A 14,248-nucleotide genomic window follows, 5' to 3' on the forward strand; every position below is an offset into this window, starting at 1 on the left:
AAGTAATTATTGAATATGAAATAGCTATGCATTTGGTGAAACAATAAACAGACAACCTATTATCTCTGATAATACTGAATATTAAATAAAGTTATAGGCGCAATCATTTTGCAGGTAGACTTTCAGTTTCTAGGGCAAAGTCTAGTTGAATATGGCAGTATAGCAGCTGATCTCCTTTTCTTATTTCTACTTTGCCCCCTTCTTAATCTGCTAATAATGTCTGCTCTATGCTTATCTCCCTAATCATCTTGAACACTGGACAGCATAGTACTAACATATGGACCTACTGTAAAAATTTTCTTCTCAACCAATGAACGCTAACTCAATATACCTTTCCAGGGGTCTCCTGTCATACCTAAGTTTTTGCATACCAAATTTATGGATATTCTTGGTCTACTGGGTTTTCTCTCCTCTAAGTCTTTATTCACAATCTTCTTCTACCTGAATGCTCTTTCATCTGAACCAAAGATTCAATTCAATTACAGCTCTTCCCTCTGTGATAGTCCCTCTGATTTTCTAGTACTATCAAAGCCTGATTCTCAGTCCTAACTCTGTGCTCCCATGGCACTATGGACCTCTGCATTGCCTATCTTCTGATGCATGTTCACTGGCTGTGTTGTCTGAGTCTTCTGGGAGACTGTTAAGCTGCAGGTGGCACAGCTCCTTGAACATGGTTAGTGGCAAGGCTTGGCATGATTAGTTGCACATTCATTTAATGATCTTGATTGATCATATTTTAAATAATGTAAGGTGTTCTTACACCTATTTAAGGAAGAAACAATTTCTACCCTTATTTTTATTTTATTTTATTTATTTATTTATTTATTTATTTATTTATTTATTTATTTATTATTTATTTACGATAGTCACACACACACACACACAGAGAGAGAGAGGCAGAGACATAGGCAGAGGGAGAAGCAGGCTCCATGCACCAGGAGCCCGACATGGGATTTGATCCCGGGTCTCCAGGATTGCGCCCTGGGCCAAAGGCAGGCGCCAAACTGCTGCGCCACCCAGGGATCCCTATTTTTATTTTAAAAAAGATTTTATTTATTTATTCATGAGAGACACAGAGAGAGAGAGGCAGAGACATAGGTAGAGGGAGAAGCAGGCTCCCTATGGGGAGCCCAATGCAGGACTTGATCCCAGGACCCTGGGATCATGACCTGAGCCAAAGGCAGATGCTCAGCCACTGAGCCACCCAGGTACTCCTAATTTCTACCTTTAAATAGTGCCTTTAAGACTTGAAGACCATATCTAAGACTTCCAATTTACCACCAAAACTAACAATAAAGTACAAATTTGATCATACTGGATTCAATTTGTTTCCAAATCACAGAAAGGTGATTATGTAAGGGCAGCATGTGTTCTATTAGTCTAAAAAATCAAGAAAGGCTATCCTTACATACGTATCAAGTTATTACCAGTTATAGACTGAAAATCCATAAACAAAAAGGACATTTTCTTCAAGTGAAAAAGTAAGTGGTTGATAGGGTCACATTTGAAAGTTAAAATAGACGCTCTGGTCTTTTATAACATTCTTCAATAAAAGGATCTAGAACTCCTTGAAGAAGTGGCTGATTCTAGGACTGGGACAGGAAATCTATACAATGAGCCTGAAGCCTCTTGTAGTACCAGGGAAAAATTCCTCACAATGATGGGACTATGTTAAAGGCCATAGCAGCTTAGTGAAAGGGTTGCCCATGGATACCACTGGAGCCATTTGCACAACAGTTTGAGCAGCTATTTTACTTAGGTAGTATCAGATTATAATGCAGACATGGAATACATATCCATGTATTCATACTGATATGAATGATTGAATTTAAATAAGCTGGGAAGAATAGACAATCCCCCATGTAGAATTCCAAATAATTTATGCAGATACTCCATCGAGAAGAGGAGTATAACCCTCTACTCATTAAGTGTGAGCTGCAGGGAGTTACTGCCTCCAGAAGAGCACAGTTAGGTAAGAGGGAGAAAGAGTCACATTACAGTGGAGAAACCTGACAGACACTCCCTCAGCCAGGTGATCAAGGCCAATATCAACAGTGACACCTCATGTTGATAGTATGTGCCCTCGATATGACGTGATGAGAATGGCACCTTACCTCTGTGGCCTTCTTCCCAATAACCTGTAACCCCGGTCCAATCATGAGAAAAACATTGGACAAATTCCAATAGAAAGTTGTTCTCCAATATACCTGACCAATACTCCTGATCAAAGTCATCAAACATAAGGAAAGGGTAATAAACTATCATAGCTAAGAGGAATCTAAGAAAACATGATGACTGAATGTAATATAGTACTCTGTATAGGATCCTGGAACAGAAGAAGGACATGAGGTATAAACTAAGGAAGTAAGAATATTAACTCAAGTTAATGATGTATCAATATTGTCCACTAATTGTAACAAAGTTACCATATTAATGTCAGATGTTAATAATAGGAGAAACTTGGTATGGGGTATATGGGAACTCCGGTCCCATCTTCACAGTTTTTCTGCAAACTTAAAACTGTTCCAAAATAAAAAGTTTGGTTAAAAAAGTAGGTATTTTGTTTTGACCTGAGAGGCTTCCCTCATATCTACTTTATTTTTATCCTAGTATGAATTATTCAACAGTTACTAAATATAGCTCTACCTGTGGTACACATGCAAATGCTGTCCTAACTCAGGTGGCCATGGGCTAGCTTTGTATGTGTATGAATCTCATAGCCCCCCAGAGCTAACTCCCTTGGACTTTTTACTCCTCCAACAACTCAAGAATGGCAAAATGTGCAGGGAAGACCTTTGTTTCTCCTGGAAAAAGAGAAGGGGAAATAATAAAGAAGAGCCATGAAAAAAGAAAAAGAGAACCAAGACACTCAGAAAAGGCCTTCTACCCAAGTACAGAGGAAAGGGATCTCCTCCTCCCATCTCCATCCTGACTCTAGCCAGTGGCCCAAGGGGGCTGCACTTCCTAATACATACAGGAGGGTTACTGAGGTCTCCTACCCCATGATTCCCCAGGATAAAGCTCCAGATAAGAGTGGTATTAAAGAGACTTGACTATTCCCAGATGGCAGCCTCTGGATTTAAACCTACAAGAATTGCCACACATCCTTGATAGTCCATCTTGGATAAGTAGGAGAAGGCCTTAAGATCTTTGTGGTGTTTTGGTATTTTTTTTTTTTTTTTGTGTTTTGGTATTATAATTATTAAAGCATGATTTAAAGCCCTACTTCTTATGTCACAGAAAATTATAATATCCAAATAAGAAATAAAAATTTTGTTGGAGAATGATGACTTTCCTGGAAATGATTGTCTTAGCTGCTTAAGGTAAATTACCCTCTTTGGCCTATGGTGGAGGAGGGGCACCCTATTGTGTCATCATGGTCTGATATGGTATCTACCACTGATATCTATCACTGACACTAAAAAAAAAAAAAACCCTAATGTAATATTATAAATATGGGCTATATTAAATATATTCCTTAAAGAATGGATAAGTACTACATGGACTCCATTTTTCTGACAATAAAGTAAGCACAAGAGAAGATTTTTAAGTGACTGATTTTTGTGCTTTTTAATGACTAGTGAGATCATTTTTTAAAAGATTTTATTTATTTATTTGAGAGAGAGAGTGCACAAGTGGGGGCATAGTGGGGAGAAGTTAGAGGGAGAAGCAGACTCTTGGCTGAACAGGGAGCCTGATGTGGGGCACGTTTTCAGGACCCTGAGATCATAACCTGAGCCAAGGGCAGAAATTCAACCTACTGAGTCACCTGGGTGGCCCTAGTGAGATCATTCTTGGAAGAAGGTCCTTTCATGATTTAAAGAACCATTTGCATATATACAAATTTGATGTTTATTTTCAGCCTGATATTTTTAACCTTTCCCTTTTTCTATTTTTTAATGGATGATAGTTTTTGAAATATCAAACTCTTTGTACTATGATGTATTTAGGGAGAACCCTCTAGTAGGATGGTCCTGAATTGTTTTCTCCCATTTCCTTTACAATCCCATTTGAGCATCTTTCTTTCCTCTGTTCTCTTGTATTAGTTTTAGGATTACAAAATCAGATATGGTACATTATGAATAGTGAAATCAGTGTTAAAATGCATCTCCTACACATGACCCCCAAGTTTTGTTATTGTCAGCTTTTCAAATGCCTTATTCAGTATGGTATCAATCACAGTCATTTTGTACATCACCTGATAAAAATGCAAACTGTATCTTTAATAAAACACTCTATTATATTAAGGATAAGATTATAAAATTTTCAAAATGAAGTTTTTGATGGTAATTTCATTTTATAATGAATAACCATAAACCTTACTAAATTTAGTTGAACTAAATCTTTAGGGAGGTCACACATTTATTTTTACGAAAAGCCCTCAAGTGACTTCAGAAATCCTCCAACTAATAAAGAGACATCAACTACGACAACCACCTGTAATGTCACAGTAGCATGAACATCTTTCTGAGACTGGCTAATGCAAGTTCATCTACAACGACGTCGGTCTCCTAATCGGTCATATCTTTATCAGGGATTATTCACCACTTCTGGAATCCTAATGATCAGAATGTAATCCTTGGTGTCTTTAATGAGAAAAATAATATGCCTCCCCCTTCCCAAATTCAGTATTTGGCCAATACGTAAGGTCAACAAAAGAAAGGAAAATTTTTAGATCAGGAGCTTGACAATTTTTTGTTTTAGATGTGACAGATTTGCTGAAAAAAGCTCACAAATTCCCTGTTCCTCTGTATCCCCGATATCCCCAATCAGCACACACACACACACACACACACACTCACACACACACAACCCTTCATAGCCCTGTGTCATCTGACTGTTAATACACATCAGCTCTAGGTCAGCCAGCTTTTCTGAAGGAAATTAACTCTGCTGAGTACTCCTTTATTCTCAGTATATGTTACATTACAAGTAATAGTACTGAACTTCTCAATGCTTACAATGTTCCCTAGGAGTGTATCAGTTGAGCTGGTGGAAAAAAAAATATCTGGAAGTTTATTATTTTTCCACCAATATATTTGACACCACCTTTGGAGGGGGAACAAAAGGCATACTGTCAAACGGATAGACCTGGACAAAATGTTACTGTTTGTTCCTCACGAGCACAGAGGTATATTTAAGCAAAGAAAGACATTCCATGACTCTCCTGGGACTTCCTTCCTTCAGCTGAATTATACCAACATGTTCACACCACTGTGGTTCAGACTGTGTTGGAATTTAAAATGCAGACTTCTATTTGCCAATGTTTAAATACCACAGCTATAAAAATTCATATTAGGACTGAACTTGGCCTTAAAATATCACAGGACAAATGAAGAGTTTATTGGAAAAAAATGTGCAGACACATGAAGTTACAGTAGAAGATATGAAAATAAGAGATGCCCTTGTTTGACAGATTCTGCACTTACACAAGAAAGCCTCAAAGTTGCCAGAAGTGACCGGGTTTTGGATTATGTTTCAAATCCGGACTCACTGACATTCATGAAACTTTTGGTACAACGCGGGCCAAGTTTCGAGCTAGGCTGGGCCTAATACTTCTTTCATGTGGAACCTGTGTGGAACTCAGTTGGCTTTGGCTGGGTCTCACCTTGAGTTTCACATTCAAACAAATCCAAAGTTTCAGAGTAAAATTAAGGGTGAAGGGAAACAAAGAAACAGACCAATCAACTCCGCCACAATGACAAAACCGAGAAAAGATGGCTTCCTGGAGAACAGAAGGGCTGTCATCTTCCAAACCCATTTCATCTTGGCACTACTGGATTCTGCAACTAAACTTGTATTGCTTCAGCAATTCATTTGCACTCCGCTATGCCAAATCAAGACTTCCCAGTACTAAGGGGGAGAAAATTCTAGGCCCCCAAAGGCCCCAGGAAGCTGCGAAGCACGTGCTCAAAATAACCAGAGGATTTAAAATTTTGGCTGTACACAGAAACGAAATGATGACTACACTCCTTAGAATGCAGATTTGGAAAGGAAGAGGTAGCAATTTGACGTCCGACTTCTGGAAATTAAAAGAAGAGGCTGACTGAACACCCCTGGGTTTTCCCACTAAATTCAAATTCTAGAGGTTATGTTGCATCTATGCCTAATGTGGAGGGGCCTCTCCCACAGTGTTCTCCAGAGCTCCGCCCCCTGAAAACTCGTCCTACTGGCCACTTGCTTCCTTTTTCTTAGCAAGGTGCAGAGTACAGAGAGCAGATTGTGTCAGCTGTAAGGAGCCCCAGTCCTTGGCTGGGACTGGAACAGTCTCCTGACAGGATTAGGCTCATTCTACTCCTACCCTGCAACGCAACAGGCAGGGCCAGTGTGCCAGGGGATGCCAAGCTCAGCCTCTAGCAGAGGACTTTGAAAAATAACAAATCAGTGTAACAAACACATGAATTTTCTTTAAAGTAAAGAGAGCATTTAAAAGTCAACTGAATGGAAAGAAAGTGCTCCAATTGGCCTATTTTTTAGGAAATGCACTTTTCTAGAAAAATTTCTTATCCCTCATTGAGCAGTTTTTTTTCTTTCTTTTAATTTTTCTTCTTGTTTTATATATATATATATATATATATATATATATATATATATATATATTTTTTTTTTTTTTAAAGTTATCCAGAAGATCACAGTGGGTTTAAAATGCGTATTTTCTTTTGACATGTGGTCTGAAATACCAATAAACTTCTTTGGAGACAAGAATCTTTAAATTCCAAGGATGTTAGTGTCCATGTTAAAAAAGCAACATTAGGCCCCAAGGCACCCTGTAATTCTGAGGCAACAGGGCACTCAAGGGAGGGGTTGATAGATTCGGGCTGTGTGCACTGTCCTTTGCTGCTTTCACACACATCTGCGTGCAGGGCGGGGGCAGAGAGTTGTCATAAAGTCTACACAATGAGAGACTTGGCCATAAAAAAAAAAGTCTTTTTCTTTGAGTTGGGGGTTCCTATACAAGTCAAACCTAAGACATCATCAATGAGGAAACCCGAAGCCCAGTGGATTATTGAAAGGAAATGGTATCAAAGCATTAAGCAAACAACAACAACAAAAGACTTTTTACTGAACATAGTAAATACCCACAATCAAAGTAAATGCTGTGTTTGTGGTTAAAGTCCACAGATCAAAGTACTTTGCAAAATGTCAAGCGTGAGCACAAGGAAGGAGGAGAGAAGTGCAGAAAACTCACCCAAATATTGTACTGTCACCTTACAGACAGACCTGCCAGCAAGAGACCTTCGGCTAGGTAAGGCATTTGCAAAACTGAGTCACCTGAATGGTGCTAGGAACATAAAATAAACGACACACACAAATAAAAAAAACCTGTTCTAATTCCACACTCACAAGGAACAAACCAGAGACGAAAGAATAAAATAAAATAGAGCTGTCTCATTGTCCTAAAAGACCAATTGCTAACCTTTTCTTTGCTCAGGTGCTCTTTTTTTTTTCCCTTTTTTTTTTTCAGTGCCCTTAGAAAGTCAAAAATAACTAAACAGTCTAAACAACAAAATTATGATGTCTGGAAGCCCCTCTCACTGTCGGCAATCAGGTTAATTAGAGTTTGGATGTGGCTCAGTCACAGGCGAGTGTGTATCGTGGGTCAACATGACAGAGCTCTGAGCAAAGTTTAAAAGTACAGCCACAAAAATGCCCAGATGCCACTGCTGTATTCCAGAACACCGTATTTACCTGGAAATCGCTGGCAAGCCCCCGCTGATGTTCACTAGAAATGAGTTATTGAAAAGACATCCGTCATAAACATATGATAAACCAATGAGAGAATTCCAGAATAAAAAAAATCTTACCTACAGGCAGCCGGGGTTCAACAGTTGCTCTAAACAGAGGAAGTAGGAGTCAGTGGCCTTTTACATGTAGAGATTGTTTATTTAGCCCTTTTTAAAAGGTCTTGAACTCCAGAAGTTTAAGATTAAGTCCAATCCAAGGGTCTGAAGGGGAAAAAAAAAAAAGGCAAGAGAGAAGGCAAATGAGAGAGGGAAAGAATCCCAGCTGCTGGGTGGTGCTACTGTTCTGAGAGCATTTGAGCTATTTTCAGCATTCACAGCAGCCGGAGTTGTCTGCAAAGGGATGAAAAAGCCGCGCCTGAGTGGCCACCTCCCTCCCCCTTGCCCCACGTGGTGGGGGGGGGCACACACCAGGAAACCCACAACAACTTGGTTCACTGTACAACCACTCATTTAAATTTTGAGGAAAACTGCCAGCACCACTGCAAATGACAACCAAAAAAAAAAAAAAAAAAAAAATCTTGAAGTCTTAAAGCAGCACAGTGCCTTGCCATAATCCTCAAGTTTTCAGAATGACTTACCTGACCTGTTGAACAGAGGATGGTCTGTCTATGCCTCCTTGAGAGGCAAGATGTTTCTTCTGATAGTTACTCGCTTAGATGGGTCTTAAAAAATATTTTAGGTCTCTGAGGAATATCTGTTCTCACCCTATCCTCCTTAAGACGGGAAGACAAATGGTTTATTTCTAGCACGCACCTAAATTTCCAGTTTCATCAACTAGGCTATTTTTGAAAGCTACTGGCTTAAGCTGTTGACATTTCTTATCTGTTGGCAGAGACTGGGGACCATTCAGTGACATGATGCAGACAGACACGGATCCCCTGCTTCTGCCTCCAAAGAAGTTATTCAGATTGGGTCGCCAACAACGACTAGCAGACTTTGAGCTTTCACTTTGTCTCTAGAATTATAAATGAAGATCTGGAAGTTCTGTTCATTCATTCATTCATTCATTCATTCAGCAATTTATGTGGCAAGTACATCTGAGCCTCCCATATGCCACACATTCTGAGAATACAGTAGTGAGCAAAATAGTGGCCTTGCCTCAGAAGGTTTACAGCACACAGAGGCAGTGAGAATAAAGAATAAAGAGAATTTGTTATAATCCTTTACAACCGCTTTTTCACAGGAGGAGACTCTTCAAGGCAGAGCAACTAGAGATCAGGATTTCTTTCTACTCTGACTGAAGGAAGATACTATGGGTGGTCGTCAGACCAACTTCTGGCTTCTGTGGCGTTACTGGGCCTTTTACAACAGCCCTTAGAAGGAAAATTCATTACTTCCTACCTGAGGAAACATATTAAGTATTTTCTTAAAAGCCTTTAATCCATGTAGATGAAATCCCTGAACTCTTTCATCTCCCTGCTCTAGTCACATAGAAAATGCTTAGGTAGTGAGAAGGTACTGCTGAGAGCTAAGAGAAAGCAGGAGAAGATTCTCTGATCCTTCGTCCAGTGTGAAAATCACCTGTATGCATTTTATAATGAATGTTCTGAAGGTTGGTTACTAGAGGCTCAGATCAGATCCAATTGTTTCTTTGCGATTAAAGAAAGACACTGGAACCGATTATTGAAAATACGGAGGATAATGTGTGATAGATTAAAAAAAGTTACATGCTGCTATTTCAAGTGTATGATAAAATAGGGAGCTCCTTCAACTATCTTCCACTTTTACTAAAATGAAATTAAGTTAAAATGTAGTTATTTCTATCTTAAATTTAAATAAAGAAGAACTATAACGTAAGTTTAAAATATCTAATCAAAATTTTAAATAAGATTATCTTAAAAGCGTATAGCAGAGTTTTGGAAAAAAATGTCTATAGAATCATCTATTTTTCCTTTCATTTATTTCAAATGGTCACATTTTAGTGTATCTTAAATGCTTGCCAGTTTAGAAAAAGGATACTTACTTGGTCAAAATGATAGATGGTGATTCTGGCAAATTCTACCCTCAGATAGAAATTCTTTTTTTTTTTTTTTTAACAGTTTTAACTTTTCCCTCAGATAGAAATTCTCTCTTTTTTTTTTTTTAACAGTTTTAACTTTTTCCTCCATATAGTCATTTATAATGAAAAGAATACATGTCGAAACTGGTCATCCTTGGGAAACTGTCAAAGTTAATAAAACGAAGACTACTAGGTCAACCATTACCTTTAAATTCCAAACTGCCCTCTTTCTACACCAACACTGAGAGAAGCCTGTTGCCTCACGTTTAAATATTGTTAGAGTCATTTTTTGTCATGGTCTTGAGGGGACAGGCTCCGACCCTGCTAGCTGCTTCCATTTAGGATGAGCCACATGACTCACCAAGCTCCCGTTGTTCCCCAGGGATCCCAACTATCCAAACAGCCTGCCCGTTAGCACCTCTCCACAGATCTGATGTCACAGAAGAGTGCAAGTTGGACTTCACGCATATTTTTAAAAGTTAGAGGGTAGCACATATGGACTTCTCTACTCACCCAACTACTATGACTTTTATAAGCAACTGATGTCTTAGCAACTGTACTAATAGTACTAATACTAATGATTTTATTTCTATTTTTTTCTCCCTTTCATTTTTGTTTTTACAAATAAAATGATTTAAAATAATTGGGTAATGCTTGTATTGGAGTGGGCTTCCTATCTCAGCGAAATCCCAGATAGGACTTTAACATCACTTCTCCCCTGTGACGTGGAGATGAAGCAATACCAATCCACAGCACTAATTCATAGGGCTTATGTAATAATGCACATAAAATGCTTAATTCAGTAATGCCTGACACATAGCATGAACTCAGTAAAAATTAATACTATTATCACTGTTGTAAGTCTACTTGGCTGTCCAATATGGTGGATACATGGGCTAATGAACACAACATGTGGTTAATCAAAACTGAGATGTCGTATAATTGTAAAATGCACACTGGATTTTGAACATAGTATGAAAAAAAGAATATAAATTACCATATTAATTTTTATGTTGACTATATGTTAAAATATTTCAGGCATAGTAGGTTAAATAAGCTGTTTTGTTAAAATTAATTTTACCTGTTTGATTTCATTTTTTAAAATGACACCTAGGACATTTTAAATTAAATATGCGGCTTGCATTATATTTCTCTTGGTGTCCTGTCATCTCGGCCAGTGGTCTCAAATTGTAGTGAACATTGGAGTTACTTGGAAGACCTGTCAAAATGGAGATTGCTAGATCCCACTCTCAGTTTCTGTTTTAGTAGTTTGGGGGAGAGGCCTGAAATTTTGCATCTCTAACAAGTCCCCAGGTGATTCTTAACCACACTTTGAGAACTGCTGGTCTTGAGTCTTGCTATTTAAAGAATGGTCTATGGACCAATATCAAAGTCATCACTTGGAAGACACCTGGCTGGCTCAGTCAGTTAAGCATCTGCCTTCAGCTCAGGTCATGATCCTAAGACCCTAGGATGGAGCCTCTCTTTGGGCTCCCGGCTCAGTGGGGGAGTCTGCTTCTCCCTCTCCTTCTACCCTGCTCCCTCCACTCATGCTGTCTCTCTGCATTCTCTCTCAAATAAATAAATAAAACCTTTAAAAAACAAAGACAAACAAAAAAAGCCAAAGTCATCACTTGGTATCTTGTAGGAAATGTGAAATCTCAGGCCTCACCCATACCTACTGAATCAGCGAGTACATTTAACACCATCCCCAGGTTATATGTGTGCACAGTGAAATTTGATAGAAACTAATATAGAGTAGTGATTCTCATTCCTGGGTAAACATGAGGTTTATCTGGAAAATTGTTTAAAATGCCAGGACACTGCCAGTACACTCTAGAGAGTTTGCTTTAACTACTCTGGTTGAAATCTAACATATCGAGAAAGCTCCCCATGGTGATTCAAATGTAAAAGCAAGCGCTGAGAGTTTAGTGGGCAGTGGCGCCCTCAGACCAGATGCAGAATTGTCAGGATCCAGAAACCAGACAAGTTCTGGGGGATGCAGTGAGAAGCAGATGTTTGGGGGTTGTCAGGTGCGAGGAGAACAAGACTTGAACAGGCTGGAGTTGGTGGAAACCACACAGCGATGGAGTTGGGTGAGTGTTGCAGCCAGCAGGGGGAGACGGGCAGGAAGCCTTCTGGCTTCTGCAAGTCTGATGGAAGTCCCCAGTTGCCCCAGCTTTGGAGTTGCAGAGAAGACTGGAAAAAGCAGAGCATAGCCCTGGTCTCAGAGGAACTAGAATACGAAGCCAAGCTTTATATGAGCAGAGAGGCAGGCTCAAAAAAATAAGATGAGGACCTACTTAGAAAAAACCTGGTGGAAGTCATAAGTGGGACCAGCAGCTGTGTTAACAGAGTCTCTTAAACTCTCTGCAAGGACAGGATTGGTTTCAGAGGCTCGATCTGGAATACTCTTTCAGAGATGAGGAGGGGAAAAAATGAACAGAAATGTTGAAAGTCAGTTTAGCTGGACATTTCTTTCTCCCTTTCCACTGTGTGCAATAAAAGTTGAGACTGTTCTCAGCTAAGCAGTGGTCAAATCAAAAACAATATATGCCAAGACACGGTTGATACAGACCAAACTGTCCTACAGCATATCTCTATCTCCACAGAGGATCTTGGTAGGTCATGGAACTCTCTGTTGCTAGAACCCCGAGGAAGATGGGTGTTCTGGAGCAGAGAGACCTTCTGTTATTCTTCAGTGCACTTCTGTTCTACCTTTAAATAAGTGAGCACTTTATTTGGAACAACTTCCCCAGTTTGCCAAATGACTCCTCACTTTTTCAGATGGCGCAGGAACCTTGTGTGCTCCAGAGGGCTTCAGAAAAATAAAATCCTCCCTGTAATGGAGAATGTGGGCCCACACTGGAGATATTTACAACTCCTAATTCTGTATTCAGAGACATTTGTAGCTTCCCTTCTCCCTGTATTATTTGGTTGTTTCAGAACACCTTATAAATGTGTAAGGCTTGGGGATCCCTGGGTGGCGCAGCGGTTTGGCACCTGCCTTTGGCCCAGGGCGCGATCCTGGAGACCCGGGATCGAATCCCACATCGGGCTCCAGGTGCATGGAGCCTGCTTCTCCCTCTGCCTGTGCCTCTGCCTGTGCCTCTGCCTCTCTCTCTCTCTCTCTCTCTCTCTGTGACTATCATAAAAAAATAAAAAAATTAAAAAAAAAAATTGTAAGGCTTAAGAACAGAGGGTCTGGAGCCAGGTGTCGGGGTTTGAATTCTGGTCCTGCCACTTTTCTGTGACCCTGGGCCTGTTACTTTACTTCCCGGTGCCTTAGTTTCCTCCTCTGTACAGGACCTCATTGGGTTGTTGGAAGGATTAAAAGAGTTGCCTGAAAAGAATGTGGAAAAGTCTGGCACTCTGTAAGTGCTATTGTTGGCTTAACAATGAAAATACAGTGAAATAATCGCAGGTTTCCAAATATGGTCAAATTTAGTAACTTTTTTGATACCACAATGACTTTCAGGGGCTTTTATGTGAGTGATTTCTTGAGTACATGTATTTTGAAAGCTTCTTTGAGAGTTGTTTAAATTTTTTTTTCCCAAGAGAACTCAGAATTCTCAATTGATTCCTCGTCACTTCCTATTATTTGCGAGGATCTCAGTAGGAAGGAAGTGAATGTAGTTTCCCATGAATATTGTTTTCTAGGTTACATTTTTTCTCCCTGAAGTCCTTTGAAAAGTAAGTTGTACTATAAAAATGTTTGAAGGCTTCTGTGGCCCCTGTCAGTTGAGTAGCATTGTCTAATATTCCAGGAGAACAATGTATCATTCTCTTAGTCAAATATTTTAGTGCTTAGGGAGAGGCAGCAAGGCTGCCTGAAATACTGGCATGAGTTTCAAAGATGTATTGAAAAGGCAGTCAGAGTCTCATACTACAGAGACTATAGAAATCCGATAATGCTGATTAAAGGAATGGGTCAGGCATGTTGGATGCAAAACGAAGGCTCGAATAAGTGTAATAACATCCTTCACGTTGGTCTGTTTTAACCACATGAAACAAAGCATATGCAATAGACAGGATGATGCTCAGTAGCATCATGTACTTAGTGTCAGCCAGGCCATCTGCAAGAACTTTCGTACGTTGAATGCTAAACAGGAATAAATGCACTGTGGGGGGAACTCAAGCCCACGAGCTTGAGTGATTTTAGACCAGGCATGCAAACCTTCTACGCTTGCGCTCTGAAACACAGGCAGAGGGACTGGGCTATAAACCCGGGCTCCCTCTGTCTTAACTCTAACATCTGTGCTTTTGCTCAGGTTTCTATAAATTACTTTTGGCAATCCTCATCATAATCTGTATCTGCAGGTGTCATTGTGTGAAAGCTGTCAAATCATACGTTCAATTATTTCTACTACCTGGTTACTGAAGTGAAGGAAATGCTTTTTAGGAGATGATTTGCCATCAAGTGTGCCATTATGCAATCTGGGGCTGGACTTTACTGAGTAACGGGAAATCGTAAGGAATGGCTAAAGAACTGTTATCAAATGCA

General features: G+C 39.6%; 1 protein-coding gene across 43 annotated transcripts in view; it reads right to left on the minus strand.

Moving 5' to 3' along the window:
• The window catches only part of SORBS2 (sorbin and SH3 domain containing 2), a 215,651-nt gene that overhangs the window by 173,016 nt on the left and 28,387 nt on the right, over positions 1-14,248 (minus strand). For 38 of the 43 annotated variants that reach the window (XM_041751708.1, XM_041751706.1, XM_041751709.1 and 35 more), the window contains exon 2: positions 7,806-7,946. The gene's annotated coding sequence lies outside the window, so the exon portion shown is untranslated. Of the gene's footprint in view, positions 1-7,805; positions 7,947-8,323; positions 8,483-14,248 lie in introns of those variants that run through there. The other 5 variants (XM_041751704.1, XM_041751716.1, XM_041751712.1 and 2 more) reach the window with 2 other exon arrangements.

This window comes from Vulpes lagopus, chromosome 4, assembly GCF_018345385.1.
Source record: "Vulpes lagopus strain Blue_001 chromosome 4, ASM1834538v1, whole genome shotgun sequence".
NCBI lineage: Eukaryota > Metazoa > Chordata > Mammalia > Carnivora > Canidae > Vulpes > Vulpes lagopus.